We start from the raw sequence: 16,788 nt of genomic DNA on the forward strand, positions 1-16,788 counted from the left end.
TAGGAACACTTCTACTTATAAAGTTTCCACTCCCATTCTGGAGACAAACACCTTCCATGTCAAAGAGAATATATCTGTGGTCGCTGAGAGATTCTTCTTGACAAACCTCATACTTATAATCATTAATATCCAATGATCTTGAACCTAACACAAGGTCCGTCCAACCCTGTCCAACTGAAGATGAAAAAGTTGGGGTAAAATCTTGAATATTAAAAAGCACCAAAGTCTTAGATGTAATACAATCAAATAATAAAATCCCACGTGCATCTGTATAACCAGCCCCCCAACTTAAATGCTTACAATTAAAATCACCAAAAACTATAAATTTATCATAAGTATCTAAAACATTTTCCAATTTATACGAATTAATAGAAATATCTTCAGCTGGAGAGAAATAAATAGACACCAATCCATATTCTTGATCACCCAGCACAGCAGAAATACTGGTAACAACGTCAGTCTCGAAATCTACAACAAAATCTATATCTTGATTGACGACAATAATGGCAGTCCTTCCCCCATAACAAGCAACGACTCTCCAATTTTTATTAACATAGGCCACTCTACCCCTAATTAAATATGGCTCCTGCAGCAAGATGACATCAGGCAAGACTCCCACAACTTCCTGGATAACAGAGAGCTGGGCAGCAGCGATGGCACAATGATTCAAATTAATACTAATCACATGCATTAAGATAAATACTTCAATAAACAATTTCAGTATAAAAACTATAAATATTAAAAGCAACAGATAAGACACACAAAAACAGAACCGCAAATCACAAGATAAAATAAGCCTATTTACAAAAACACATAGATCCAAGTTAAAAACAATTTAAAATCAAATACAATTACTATAATCAATATCCAAATGATTTTTAATAAAGTTCACTTCTCTGATATATGTTGGACAGTTTTTATCCATTGCATGATGCGAGACATTAAGATCTAAAACAAATTTTTTATTACAAGAAAAATAGTTAATACATTTGAATCCCTCACTCTTTCTATCACAAGAAGCTGCTAAATGATTTCCAGTGCATATTTCACAGCATACTTTCGAGTTACAAAACTTTCTTGAATGACCATAGGATAAACACAAAGAACATTGTCTAGGTCGCAAAAATAATTTCACTGAGTGCGATTTCCAACCCAAATAAAGTCTCTGTTCCTCCAAAAATTCTCCCTGACACAACGAATTGATGGAGAAAACTCTATGTGAAGATCCCTTAGATCCTTTAACAGGAATATCAAATAAAGACTTAACACATTCAATATTACAATTACAATCGCGTTTAAAAGCATCTATTACACTTTCATTCGTTACTGAAGAGCCAACACCATAAACAATTACACGTGGTTTAATAAAACGTCTACGTCTCGGCTTAATAAATTTTCTAAGACTCTCTTTTTTCTCAATAGCACACTCAAGTCTTTGCACCTCTTCACGACTACCCAATTTAAGTAAAAAATCACTATTTTCTCTCCTGATAGACATTTTAATCTTGATTTTAAGATCTTCCGGTCTAATCATACTGCTAATTTCGTTGAAGGCATCAATGTTTTCATCAATTGGTTTTAAAATAATTTCATCCAGATCATCAACTTTCGCAATCGGTTCCGTAACACGATCAGAGACAACATTATTTCTATTACAGCAAGATCTTTTCACAATCATATCTTTAAGATCAGCAATTTCCTCTCTAACGTACTTAAGTTCTTGTCTGTTATTACGAAGAGCATCAGCCTCGACTAAATGAACCGCCTGAGCAGATGCAAGCAAAAGAATCCTGTCTAACCCGGCAGTAAGTCTATCAGGCAACGTAACCGCGATCTTCTTTTGACTTCTAATTTTATCCACTATTCCATGTAACTCTCGCACAATAGTCATAATATCATTAGCTCCATCTATAAAAATTTCTGATATATCCTCTTCTCGAGGATGAGCACCAATAGAGCTAGGAACAGATTCTGACTCATGCATCCTACAACGGTATCAGTTCTTTAACATACAAACAAAATTCCTTCCCAAACAATTCACCAAATATACCAGAGTTATAATACTTACAAAATACATTAAAATATCAATACATGCGGTCTGTTTTCATACAAATACTTAATTACACATAATAAGAACACAAAATATTTACAATAAAATATCTTAAAATTCAATAAGAACAGTTAAAATAGATATTTACAAAAGTTCTGCACAATACCAGCAAAATACAATTAAAAGTCACCCCAAAAACTTTCAAAAATTTCTATAAAATCAAATAAACACAATATCACAAAACAAGCCAGCCAAATAGTCTTAAAATAATTTTTAAAGTTTTTCCCACAATTTTATCTGGAAAATTGAACAATTTGTCCAACGGGCGAAGATGAAAATTTCCGGTGCACCAAAAATTTCGCACATCATTCTTTCGGCAGGCAGAAAGACTCATAAAACCAGTGCATCATATGACTTTAGTCACTTTAACACTAAGATGTTCAACTATCAACAAATATCCTCCTCATTAGGCCTAGCTACACTCAAAAAGTTTAAGTTCAAATAGCTAATAAAATATGCATCCAAACACTATGCTTTTAAATATACAGGTAAAACAAGTTATAAAGAGTCAAAATCAATCATCAAAAGTAATTTGCACAATATATGTATAAAGATAGAGACCAAAAAGTATTTATCGTATGCAAATGAGGTAGCAATTCAACATCAAACTTTAAAATCTTCACATCTTGCAAAATAAAGCTTCAAATTCAAAAATAATCACTAAAACACAAACCGGAATACATATAGCCGGAACACATAGAAACACATAGAAACAAAGCCGGAACACATAGAAACAAAGCACCTTCGTTCACTAATCTCACAAATTAACCAAGATATAAACGTTTGAATAGCGAGCTCACCAAACACCACACAACATGGATGCCAGCCACTTAGGTCGCCCTAATTATTGCCCTAATTAATAATTATTTATTGAGGAATATATGCATTGGAAATAATGAATTTGACATGTTCAATTTCGATTTAAGTAGGATTACTTTCAAAAGACGTAGACTGGTTTTTCTTAAGTTGACGCTGCATGCATCTTTTAACATAAATAATAACTTCACCTCCTCTTCCTGTAGTAAGATCAGTTTGGAAAGTAGCATAATTTGTATATAAGACATTGTTTGCAGTTTGCAAATGACTTTCTTGAATTAAAATAACGTCAGGTTCTAATTCAAGAATAAGATCACCAAATTCATCCTTTTTGTTGTTTAAGCCATTTGCATTCCAGGAAATAATTTTAATGCTTCTTATATTGACACTGTGTAGCATATTAAATGTAGCTGCAGACTTTATCAATAATGTTAACTAAGATGCTGATTTTGTCAATAGGAGATTTTTGTTTTTTCATTTCTTTTAGGCCCTCAGTTATTGTTGTCCATAAAGTTTTTAATGTACCAAAGTTGCAAATTTCGGAGAGTGAATTATTTGCTTCTTGGAGTTCAGTGCTGGGCGCATTTTCAATGACTTTTGAATATTGACTTTCTGATTCTGTGATGAGGGGAGGGAAATCTTCTTTTTGCCTACTCCATGGATTTCTGATTAGTGGTTGGCTGGGAATAAATTTTGATTTATTTTGTTGTGCTCTTGCTGGGCATTGAGAGAAATTTGCAGGATGAGAGCCTTTGCAATGGAAGCACGTTTCAGGTTGATGTTTATCGACTAGACAGTTTTTGGGTACGTGATTTCCTCCGCAGCGTACGCAAACCTAATCTCTTGTACACAAAAGCGAACTATGAAAAAAAGTGCTGACATCGGTAGAACTGCAGAGGTCCAGGCTTCCGTTTAAAATTTTCCGCAGAAACATTCATTTGTCCAATGTGTTTTACGTCAAAGATTTTTATGGCAGAGTCAGTTTTGGGTATGTTAATTAAGAAGAGAAGCATTGGTTTGTTGCCTTTTCAGTTACGCATTATGATGATATAGTTTACTTTAAATCCTTGGTTATTTAATTCTTGAACGATGCCGTTAGTGTTCATCGCAATTGCTAAGCCTCGAATTACCACTTTCAGCATTTTTCGCCAGGCAAAAAAAGTGTGCGCTTTTAATTTTTTTCTCAATAATTTTGCGAACATAGCGATGTGTGACTACACCCGGAAGTTCAATATGTAATTTTTCATCTTTCAGGGTTCCCATAATTTTTTAACAGTTTGTTTAAATTAGCAAGTAATTCATCTGCTTTATTAACATTATCCACAACAATGGCTGGAACTTCATTGCTGTTATGAGATTTACTTTCTGCTGTTGGCCTCTGAGGGTTTCTTTTATTTATTTTAGATGTAGAGGCACTTTTAGCTTGTTGGCTAGTAGATCGTTCAACATTACCTTGTTCTTTAAGTTGCATGATATCATCACTTGGTTCTAAATGTTAGAATTTGTTTTTGATTTTAATATTACTATCTTCAATTTTACTGTCTGAAGAGTCAGTAGATCGTTTATGATGTCGCTTTCTTTGTTTGGAAAAAGCTCGTCCATTTTGTATCGATTTCCAGAATTGTTTTGGGTCTTGAATTTGTTTCTAAAGTTGATCATTATTAATCTTAAGCTCGTTGATAGTTTGAGCAATTTCTTGCTCTGAGTTGATTGATTGCTTTCGACAACAGCAGATGCAATTCATTAGTTATTTCTGCTGGGAATTCAGAAGATGCTTTATTTAGGGGATTTTCGATATCAATGACAATTTTTCTAATTGATGTGGCATAGTTAGACAGATTAATTTTATTACTCAATATATGAATAAGTTGTGGTTCGGAAGATGCAGTTGTAGAATTATTATTAGGTGTGTCAGGTGATGTAGTGGAAGTGTTCATGTTCGCTGTATGCGCAGTCGCAGAATCTAACTGAAAAGTAGACCTGACATCCCTAGATGTCATGCGCACATAGGAAAAAGAGAGAAATAAAAGAAGTTGTAAGCTACTAAAAGACCCAAAACAAACTGGACATATAACTAGAAATCTTACAAAACCTCTGACCATGGATAAAAGGTAAAAACTCAGGAGGTCTTACGTAATAAATTTTGAGTCGAAAATAAGAACCAAAACAATTTAGAATGGGGAAATCAGCATCGAATAATTTTTATTAGAAAATATAAAAGCAGTATTTCCTTGACTCCTTGATTGGGGTTGTCAACAAAACATAGTGGAGGAACCTACAGGGGCAAGTTAATAACCTCGCCGAGTCTTCTAGGCTGGGAGGAGGGAGGGGGGACTCGCCTACGAGTTGCTAGTATAACGCAATGATGCAATTGACCGAGAAAAACAAACAATGGGGTTTCGTTTTCTCCCGCTATTCATGCGGTCTTTGAAGGCCAAGCGATTGACACCCCGTAGTGGGGTGAGTAAAGGTAGTAGCAATGAGAGGGGTTGAAAGAGACTATTGTCTCAGTAATTTAAGTCAAATTAAGTCAAATTAGATCGATTGCAAAGTTAAGTGGATTTGGAAGCTTTTTCTTAAAGAAGCGAAAGAGTTGTTCCTCTAGTCAATGCACTATGTATTCACGACTGGAGAGGCGGGGGGGGGGGAGAACGAGAGGTATTTGTCAACACGGCTGTCCGTGATATCATACCGAGTCATTTTAAATGGCAATGCAGCGTAATCCGGGTTCAGAACCGATCTCGTTCTTTTCCTGGATTAAGCGATTGCAGGATCGTATACAAGTAGAGTATATAGCACTGGATTTGCAACATGTTTAAACACCTTTGAAGAAGTTTTCCGAAAGTCGCTGTAAAAAGCGATTAATGGGCATGATTTTCAAATCGTTCTGGATCTCTCCATTGCTTATAAACCACGGAGCGTTGAGAATTTGCCTTAGCAATTTAGGCTGAAGTATTTGAACTTGTTTTATGTTAGTCAGGCTGCAGGACCCCAAATGCGACAAGCATGGGTCAGTACAAGTCTTATCATGGACTTGTGGAGCAAAATCTTTTTATCAGCAGAGAGATCGCTATTCCTAGTGAAAAAGGGGCGCAGGGTGGATTTGTTAGCATTCTCATTCGTAATTATTTTTTGAATGTGAGGATACCATGATGATTTTGAGTCAAGAAATACACCTAGATAGTTGTATGAAGTAATCCAGGGAATGGGTTCACCGCAGAGTATAAGACTATCTAAACTTGCGATATTTCTTCGGATGAACAAAGTGGCGGCACATTTTGGGACGTTGATTTTGATTTTATACATTCCGAGCCAATTATTTATTATTATTACCAGAAATTGCCAATGGTTGGTAATTTCTGGTGCTCCGAGAAAAGTGCTTATTTTTCGATAATTATTGTGTTATTCCTTCTGCAAGTGTATTATGAAGATTTTGAAGTTCCGAAGTGTGTATTTCTACTTGGAATTAGATAACAAGCGGTATTTTTGAAGAAAAGACAATACTTTAAGTCGATGAACACGGAATGGCTCATTAGCATATTCTAAGCGAGTCTTTGCTTTTTTCTCTTTACATCGACTATATACATTGAATTTGACTTTTAAATACGATTACTTACTTGCTTATTTATCTCTATACCAAATTTCAGTGAAGTATTGGTTGTATTTTTAGAGATATTTGAAATTTACTTTCCGAAGTGACTTTAGGGTTGGTGGTGGACACTTGTTTACATTTGATACTGCCGGGTTTTGCAATTCATGTTTTTGACTTTTGGCCCTATTGTTAAAATTATAAAAGTGTTTTATTCTTTACTAGAAAGAAGTAATAGATATTTTGGAACACATTTTCAGTAAGTTTTTCTGTCCGCCGGCCGATTCATTGGATTATGCGTAGAATTTTTGCCTTTGAATGTCTTTTAGTGTTTTATATGTATATAAGAATTTTAAAGCGATTTTCTGCTTGTTTAATTTGGTTTAACGATAATTGAGAATTATAGTGGTGCTCTTGAGAGTTAAAACATTTGAAAATTGGAATTTTTTGAGGTGAATCTTTGTGAAAATTATTTCTTACTGAAGATAAGAGGAGCTCATTTGAAATAACTACTTGGTGAGGTATTACAGATTTTGTATAAATAAGAAGATTTTATTTGTGCAAATAAGAAGAATTGTATTTGTTTGTAAGCACTGCGAATGGCGGATGTTGAAGATTTAAGAAGCGTTCTGTTGTACGTGAAGTTCGAGGCAGCCCAGCAAGCAACTCGTAGAGATCGCTACCCAGTCAAAGCTGTGCGAGTCCACGAGCCAGTGGATCAACTGATGGCTGGTTTAGATGATTTAGCTACAGAAGTTAATGCTTTGATACGGAGTAGGAGTGAGAAAAAAGTGGCTCTAAGGCGTTGGAAATGTGGTATTGAAAAGCACATACGACGGCATTGCAGAACACCTCAGGGCACGGATAATAAAATGAATGATTTGACAAGACCAGTGAATGCCTTGAGACGGAATATTGGTCCGAAAAACCCAACCCTAAATTGCTGGAACTGCGGTGTTGAAGGCCAAATACGAAGGAACTGCAGAACACCCCAGAGCACGGAAAATAAGACAGATGAATTGAACAGGCAATTAAATCCCATAGGACGAATAAGGAGTGACAAGAAACAAAGTGCTGGAACTATGGAGCTGAAGACCACGTACAAAAGAACTACAAAACATCCCAGGGTAAGGAAATTGAAACCATTTCTCAGCAACGACGCAGAGAACAAATTAATGACCATATCGAGTTACAGAGGTTGCCAGATAATGAAAAACTTTGTTTTAAAGAGCTCAAGATTTTTACATTAAATGGCAACAAGATTTTTACATTAAATGGACTTCTATCAATGGGCATATCGATGGAGTTCCTTGCAATATGATCATTGACTCAGGATCTAATGTTACCATCATTCGGAGAGATTTAGCTCAACAGTTTAAAGATAAACTTACTTGGACGCCATCCTGTGTTACCCTTGAGACTGCATCTGGTGATACGATCAACATAGCTGAGAAGTTAAACGTGAACATCACGTTTGGAAGTGCCGCCTACCATCACACGGCATATGTGGCAGATATTACAGATACATGCATACTCGGATTGGACTTTTTAAGAAAATACAATTTTTCCTTAGATTTCAAAAACCAACAAACTGCTTTCAGCATCTGAGGACATGACTATCCATCCTGACTATCCATTAAAATTAAATTGTGTTATTAGAAGAAATCTTCACCAGGAAACGCCGACGCCTTGTCTGAAAGACCCAGCTCGGAAAGCTGTCGAAATCATATTAGGATCGAAAAGAAAAGCAAGACTACCGGCTATTCTCTATCCCAGATACTCTTCGGTCGAGACCTTCGTCTGCCTTGTGAAAGCCTGTTTGTTCGCCCTACGGTTGCACCTTCATCGCCTGAGGGATACATCCAAGATGCCCAGGCCCGGTTTGAAGAGATGCACCGTTTCGCACGAAAGCGAGTCAAATTGGCGACGAAGAGAGAAGAGAGAAGTGAAGAGAGATGCGACACGAGAGCTACTGGACACAGATTGAAAGAAGGAGACAAGGTGTGGTTGTGGAACCCAATTCGACGAAAAGGACTCTGTCCGAAATTACAGTCACCTTGGGATGGTTCGGACAGAGTCCTAAACAGACTGAATGACCCTGTGGTTCGGATCCGTGTTTTCGAACTCTGAATCTAAAGTCGTTCTTAACGACAGGTTAGGTTAGCTCATTACTATGATCATAGTACGTAATATAAATACTTGTAAATAGTGTAAGATCATGGTCCTTTTTGTTTTTAAATGTGTATTTGATTTGTATTTAGTATTTGATAGGATTTGATTTGTATATAGCATTTGATTTGTTTAAAATTATTGCATTTTATTGTTCATGTTCTTTGTTATTGCAATGTAACATTTATTATTGCATTTATATCTTAGTTGTAAGTTTGGCTTACTGTCCAGGGATTGTACTGCCCAGGAAGTGCAGTCCTTGGGAAGGGGCAGTGTTACAGATTAGGCATTTAAATAGCTAATGTTGGTAGAATTAAAAATTAAATTGTGTTATTCCCCGTGCAGTGCAGCGCGTGACGAATATTAAAGGAAAGCTAAGCCGGAAAATTAAAATTACAAGAGCACGTGCATTTACCATTTAATAAATAAATATCTCTTTTTGATTTCGAGAAAATACCAGAAAATTCTCGCGCATTTAAAAAGCTTATATAAGCGGCATGAAAACCTCTCAGTTTGTTGTTAGTTAGTTTGTTGTTGTTGTAAGAGTTTGTTTAGAAAACTGCTCTTGTTGACTGTAACGAAGTCCCGGATTAGCTTCTTTAGCTGTTTTAAATTAAGTTCTGTTGAACGTTTGAGTAGTTAAAAGATATCTACTGTGAGATATTGTAATACTGTACGAGTATCTGAGGAAATTTAAGAATTTTGATTTATTTGTTGTGATAATAAGCAGTGCTTAAATTGCGCCGGAGCCCACCGGAGCCCGGCTCCGGTACTTCTCAATTTCTAAGATAAAATTACAATTTTAGCCGGAGTGAACCGGAGCCCTAAATAATATGAGCTCCGGTACTTCTTTTTATAAAACTGAACCACAATTTAAAGGGAAAAAAAATTAGAATTCTTAACGCTTTAGTTTAACAATAAACAGACTTTGCAATACTCTATTTCCCTAGAAATACGAACTCATGAGAACGTGAGACGTTCAAGTAAAGTCCCCTCACTCACATGCGGAAATCTTTCCCTTTAAGAAGGGCAATAAATTTTGGGGAGTTTGTTTAGGAACGCGTAAATTTCTCGCTATGCCATCGTATCTAGTGTATTGTTATCGATGCTTGCTGTTAGTTATCCTCGCAGGAAGGAAAATTTGTGTTCTTAAATGTGCGTTAAGTGACAGCGAGTATAATTAAGAGTGAAATACTTAGATAAACTGCTCAAGCAGTTCCTACACATCGTCTTCCCACAGTATCCACTAATGGGGGGAAGCGTAACCAGCAACTTTGCTTTCATTCTTATGAGTCAAATTCAGGACTCATTTTACCCCTGACACACATCTGCTTGACGGCTATAATTATATCAGCAGAGAGCCGCGGCCAAAAAAAAAGTTCTTTCTCACCAAGATTCCCCTCATTTTTTGTTTCCACCCACTCATACCCTCATTCTGTTTCGCCCTGGAATTTTCATCAGCTATACTTCAAGTATATTTAATTTTTGTGATGATAAAAGAACTTCCCTCCTTACGATCAGAGCTTAAATTGGGACGGAGCCCAACGGATTTCGGCTCCGGTGCTTCTTAGTTTTTGTAATAAATCATAATTCTAGCCGGAACGCACTGGAGCCCTGAATAAGCCTGCGGCACTTCTTTTATGTAACTGAATAACAATTTCAGTAGAAATTTGATCTTGAAAATTTTATTTTAACAATAAAATTATATTAAAAATTGGTTATAAAATTTCACTTTATCTCTTTACATTTTATTTAATTTTAATTATTTAATTACTTCAATCTTTAATTATTTCAATAAATAATAATTAATTATCTAATAATAATAAATTAAATTATAGTTATTTATATAATAATTATTGATTAAATAGCAATTTATAAATATTAATTAAATACCTATTAATTAATTTTATAATAATTAACTATTTCATTTTAAAATTATTAATGAGTTTAATGGTCATTTTATTTATTTCTTTACTCTTGTTCCTCTTTGCTGACGGTCTTCCATAGGGATCGGGCACTTCTAATCTTAGAAATTAAGCCCTGATAATAATAAAGTTTGTTCATTTTTCATGGGACTTGTGCATTCAATTCCTAACGAACCCGTACGCGCGCAACAATATGTTCATGCAAATTCTTCATTATTTTGCTTCAAATATAATAGAAGCATATTTTATTTAATTTTAATTATTTAATTACTTCAATCTTTAATTATTTCAATAAATAATAATTAATTATCTAATAATAATAAATTAAATTATAGTTATTTATATAATAATTATTGATTAAATAGCAATTTATAAATATTAATTAAATACCTATTAATTAATTTTATAATAATTAACTATTTCATATAGAAATATTTGGTGGCAACAGTTAGAAAAGTGATACGCCGTTTATAATTAACAGACGCAAAATGCCGTTTCGGGAATATAATAGCTCTTTTGGGCTAATGATGACGCAGTTTGTTAAAAGATGCATTATTGCATCTTTTAACAAAACTTTTATATACTGCAGTTCAAAATTCATATTAAAAATGCGTCTTTCCATGAATATTCATATACAGAAATTCTGAAGGAAAGATTTATTGAATTCTCAAACGTCTTGAACCCTTCATGTCTAGACTCCCACCCGAACAATTCGGGTTCAGAAAAGGCCTCTCGACTACGAATCAACTTGTTCGGCTTATGGAATTCACAGGTGACTCCCTGCACAAGACAAAAACGACAGTATCTAGAGCCATCAAATTTTGAATAATGTAATCCGACACCCGAACATAGGCATCTAGACGGCCGAATTTCGAATTTGTTTTAATCTATTTCATATTTTGTAAAACTTTAACGAATTTTTGACGAGTTCAGAGCGAGCACTGTACGGAAAATAACAGTTTTATCTCCAGTACGGAAATTCTAAAGATATGCTGTTTTCAAATGTATGTAGTTTACGGGCGAAGAACATGATATTCAATAAATATAGGTAACACACAAAACTTTAAAAAAAGAGTGCTTCTAGAGTTATTATTTTATCTTTTTTTTTTTTTTTTCTTCTTCATTACGCTCAGAAAATTTTATGCTCCGAATTTCATAAATTATTAAAATAACTAATCCACTTTGTTAATAATTTAATGATCATATAATCAAATAACTATGATCGTTTTGTAATGTTATTATAGTTTAGAAAATCACTGCCTGAAAATGTTCATTAAATTAAAAAAAATTTATCAGATCTTGTTTAATTTTACCTTATTTATTTCAAAGCATCGCGTACTATCAACCTTAATTAATTTTACTTTATTTTTACGCAAAATTAAGTTCATAAATTTTGTGCTTAGAGTTTTTACCGTTTTACCAAAGTAAAGATGTTTGTACAAGAATTACGAGTGAAAAAAAAAATGCGCGAAATGCAGTAAAAGTGCTTTAATGAGATATATTAAATCCTATTTGGAAAAAACTGTGGCTTTCATAATCTCATCACTATACAATGTATCACATTTAATAATTAAAAAGCGTTATGTGATACAAACGCCACAGGTTTCAGTGCTAAAGGTAAACCAGATCGTCCCTACTCTTTCTTGGGGACATGTCGGTTAGTCTGTTTCATATAAGGTCCATGGCTACATGTATGGACCTTATAAGAAATAGACTAACCTTAATGGGTTTTTCCCTCGTCTGAGGCGTTCCCGGTTGTCACCTTGATCACATCCGGAGGAGTAGGGACCACTTCCAGAAATTTAACAGTGGTTCCTATTACAGCGTGTATAATTGTCAAGAAAAAGCTGGTTGTAGCGCCTCATTTCACAAATTAGAATTTCTACGTATTTTTATTTTTGAAATTGAGATTGATTTTTTAAATTTAGCATATTTATCAAGCATAGTTAATGTTCCAAATAATTATAAAGCTATTCCATGCTTTCAGGGCTGAATATTTTTTTAGTATTCCCTATTCTGTAAGGAAATTTGTAACTACTTCTTTTAGAAGATAATATTTTAAATCTGAACTAATAGAAAATTTCAAACAAGCAATTTTTCTCTTAGAATTTTTATGCTTTTTATTGGTGTAAATAAGTAAAAAATACTAAAATATTTAAAAACGAATTTTTGAAAGTTTTGTTTAAAATTCTAAATTGTGCTGCTTTGTTAAAATTATCGATGAGTATTATAGAACAATTTCTATAAAGGAATTTTATTTCAATTATATTTCATTATACATCGTAATGATAAATACTTTTGACTCCTTATAAGCTTTTATACATTTAATTCTAATATTAAAATTGTGTTTAACCGTAATAATTAATTTTGCTTGTATTTTATAGTGATTATTTTTTTAAATTTATTTTTAGTTCTGCATAAGATTTTTTTATTTACTGTGAATTTAATTTATTAGCCCAAAGCGGCGGTAGCCTAGAAAGCCTGTTAGTTTCAAAGCGGCATTTTGCGCTGTTTTACTCTAAATGTCCGTGTCTCCTTGCAAATTGTTGTTATCAAATATTATCGCCTTGTATCGCCTCTTTCTTGCCGACATGTCGGTGACGTGCGCCCCGCCCACTGGGTTAGTCTATAACAACGAGGTTAGAATAGAGTTCTTGGTCTATAAGGTCCATAGTCGCTGTCACCTCCCTTTTTCCACCTCCTGACTCCTCACCCACCCAGTCACGACAAGCCATAGTATTTGGTAACAACAATTTGCAAGGTCACATGGACATTTATAGTAAAACAGCGCAAAATGCCGCTTCGAAACTAACAGCCTTTCTAGGCTACCGCCCCTTTGGGCTAATAAATTAAATTAACAGTAAATAAAAAAAATCTTATGCAGAACTAAAAATAAATTAAAAATATAATCACTATAAAATACAAGCAAAATTAATTACTACGGTTAAATACAATTTTAATATTAGAATTAAATGTATAAAAATTTTTAAGGAGTCAAACGTGTTATCACTATGATGTATTATGAAATATAATTGAAATAAAATTCCTTTATAGAAATCGTGCTATAATACTCATCTATAATTTTAAAAAAGCAGCACAATTTAGAATTTTAAACAAAACTTTACAAATTCGTTTTTAAATATTTTAGTATTTTTTGACTTATTTACACCAATAAAAAGCATAAAAATTGCAAGAGAAAATTGCTTGTTTGAAATTTTCTATTAGTTCAGATTTAAAATATTATTTTCTAAAAGAAGTACTTACAAATTTCCTTATAGAATAGGGAATACTAAAAAAATATCCCGCCCCGAAAGTATGCAATAGCTTTATAATTATTTGGAATGTTAACTATGCTTGATAAATATGCTAAATTTTTAAAAATCAATCTCAATTTCAAAAATAAAAATACGTAGAAATTCTAATTTGTGAAATGAGGCGCTACAACCAGCTTTATCTTGACAATTATACACACTGCAATAGGCAACCACTGTTAAATTTCTGGAAGTGGTCCCTACTCCTCCGGATGTGATCAAGGTGACAGCCGGCAACGCCTCAGACGAAGGAGAAAACCTGTTTGGGTTAGTCTATTTCTTATAAGGTCCATGCATGTATCCATGGGCCTTATATGAAACACTAGACTAACCCACATGTCCCCAAGAAAGAGTAGGCACGATCTGCTTTACTTTAACACTGAAACCTGTGGCGTTTGTATCACATAATTCTTTTTAATTATTAAATGTGATACTCTGTAGAAGTGATGAAATTATGAAAGTCACAGTTTTTTTCAAATAGGATTTAATATATCTCGTTAAAGCATTTTTTTCACGCGTAATTCTTGTATAAACATCTTTACTTTGGTAAAATAGTAAAAACACTAAACACAACATTTATGAACTTACGTTTGAGTACAAATAAAGTAAAATTAAATAAGACTGATAGATAGTACATAAAGCTGTGAAACAAACAACGCAAAATTAAACAAGATCTGATATATATATTTTTAAATTTTATGAACATTTTGAGGCAGTGGTTTATAAAATTATTATAACATTACAAGACGACCATTTATTTGATCATATGATTATTAGTCCAAAGGGGCTTTGTCCCTGAAGGACTATTGTTTTCGTTTTGCGATTTTGCGTCGGACTCATAAACGTCGGTTCACTTTTCAAACTGTTGCCACAAAATGTTAGAGTCCTGCATTATATTTGAAGAAATTAAATAATGAAAAATCTGCATAAATGATTGTCTATTTCTTGCATTGTGATAAAACAATGGTACATAGAGACATCGAATTTTGAATGACGAAATCCTACTGCGAATATGGGCATCTGAAATCCCAAATTTGGAATTTGTTTTATTATAGATTTTATATTTTGTAAAACTTTAACAAATTTTTGATTTACAAACTCAATGCTTTAAAAGCGAGAAATGGCAACGTTATATAGAAAAAAAAATACTTTTATCTCCAGCTCGCGAGACTGTGTATATCGGAAATTCTAAAGATATGCTTAATTTAACATTATTTTGCGATATTGCTCTTGAACTGAATTTTATGGTTTAAGTGCAAAGAAAATGATATTTAATAAATAAAGGTAACACTCAAAACGGTAAAAAAACGCCCCTTTGGACGTAATTTAAAATCTGAAACATTTCAGATTTTTTTCTTTTAATTATTAACATCATATGATGATTATTTATTTTAATAATTCATAAAATTCGGAGCATAAACTTTTCTCAGTGTAATGAAAATTAATAAATAAATAAAATCTGGAGGCACGCAGATTTTATGTTAGAGACTTTTTTACCTTTTTGTGTGTTACCTCTATTTATTGAATATCATGTTCTTCGCACGTAAACTCTACAAAATTTAGTTCAACAGCAGTATCACAAAATATTTGAAAATAGCCATATTTTTAGAATTTCCGCACTGGAGATAAAAACGTTATTTCTCGTACAGTGTTGCCATTGCTCGCTTTGAACTCGTTGAGTTTCTTAATCAAAAATTCATTAAAGTTTTACAAAATATGAAATGGATTAAAACAAATTCGAAATTTGGCTGTTCAGGTGGAGGATTACGTTGTTCAAAATTTGATGACTGGATACCGTCGTTTTTTCACGATGCGAGAAATATACATGTATTCATGCAGATTATTTATTATTAAATTTCTTTAAATATAATACAAGGCGATAATATTTGGTGGCAACAATTTGCAAAGTGAAACGGACGTTTATAATGAAACAGAGCAAAATGCAGTTTCGAAATTAATAGCATTTCTCAACTACCGCCCCTTTGGGCTAATAAATTAAACTTACAGTAAATAAAAAAATCTTATGCAGAACTAAAATTAAATTAAAAAATTAACCACTATAAAATATTAGCACAATCCATTATTACAATTTACAGTTTTGACATTAGAATAAATGTATAAAAATTATCAAGGTGTTAAAAGTGTTTATCACTATGATGTACTGTGAAATATAATTGAAAAAACTCCTTTATAAAAATTATGCTATAATATTCACCTATAATCTTAAATAGCAGCACAACTTAGAATTTTAAGCAAAAACTTTCACAAATTCATTTTTAGGTATTTCAGTATTTTTTACTTATTTACACCAATAAAAAGCATAAAAATTATAAGAGAAAATTCTTTGTTTGAAATTTTTTATTAGTTCAGATTTAAAATATTATTTTCTAAAAGAAGTAGTTACAAATTTCCTTAAAGCGTAGGAAAAGCGAAAAAAATAGCCAGGCCTGAAAGTATTCAACAGCTTTATAATTATTTGGAACCGTAATTATGCTTGATAAATATGCTAAATTTTTAAAAATCAATCTCCGTTTCAAAAATAAAAATATCTAGAAATTCTAATTTGTGAAAAAAGGTGCTACAATCATTTTTTTTTTTTTTTTTCCCCCCTTGACAATTATATACACTGCAATAGTCAACCATTGTAAGTTTCCGCAAGTCGTCCCTACTCCTCCGGATGTGATCAAGGTGACAGCCGGTAATGCATCAGAAGAGGGAGAAAAGCCATTTGGGTTGGTCTATTTCTTATAAGGTCCATAATTTGAGTATTTTAGTGTTGATTGGGTGCGGGAAATCATTGATATAAACATTATAGAGCCGGGGGGAAAGAGCGGATCCTTGCGGTACCCCGCTATGAATTCTTTTTCT

The sequence above is a fragment of the Stegodyphus dumicola genome, chromosome 11 (assembly GCF_044657685.1).
Source record: "Stegodyphus dumicola isolate Sdum_Otavi_A_Nest chromosome 11, ASM4465768v1".
NCBI classification, from domain to species: Eukaryota; Metazoa; Arthropoda; class Arachnida; order Araneae; family Eresidae; genus Stegodyphus; species Stegodyphus dumicola.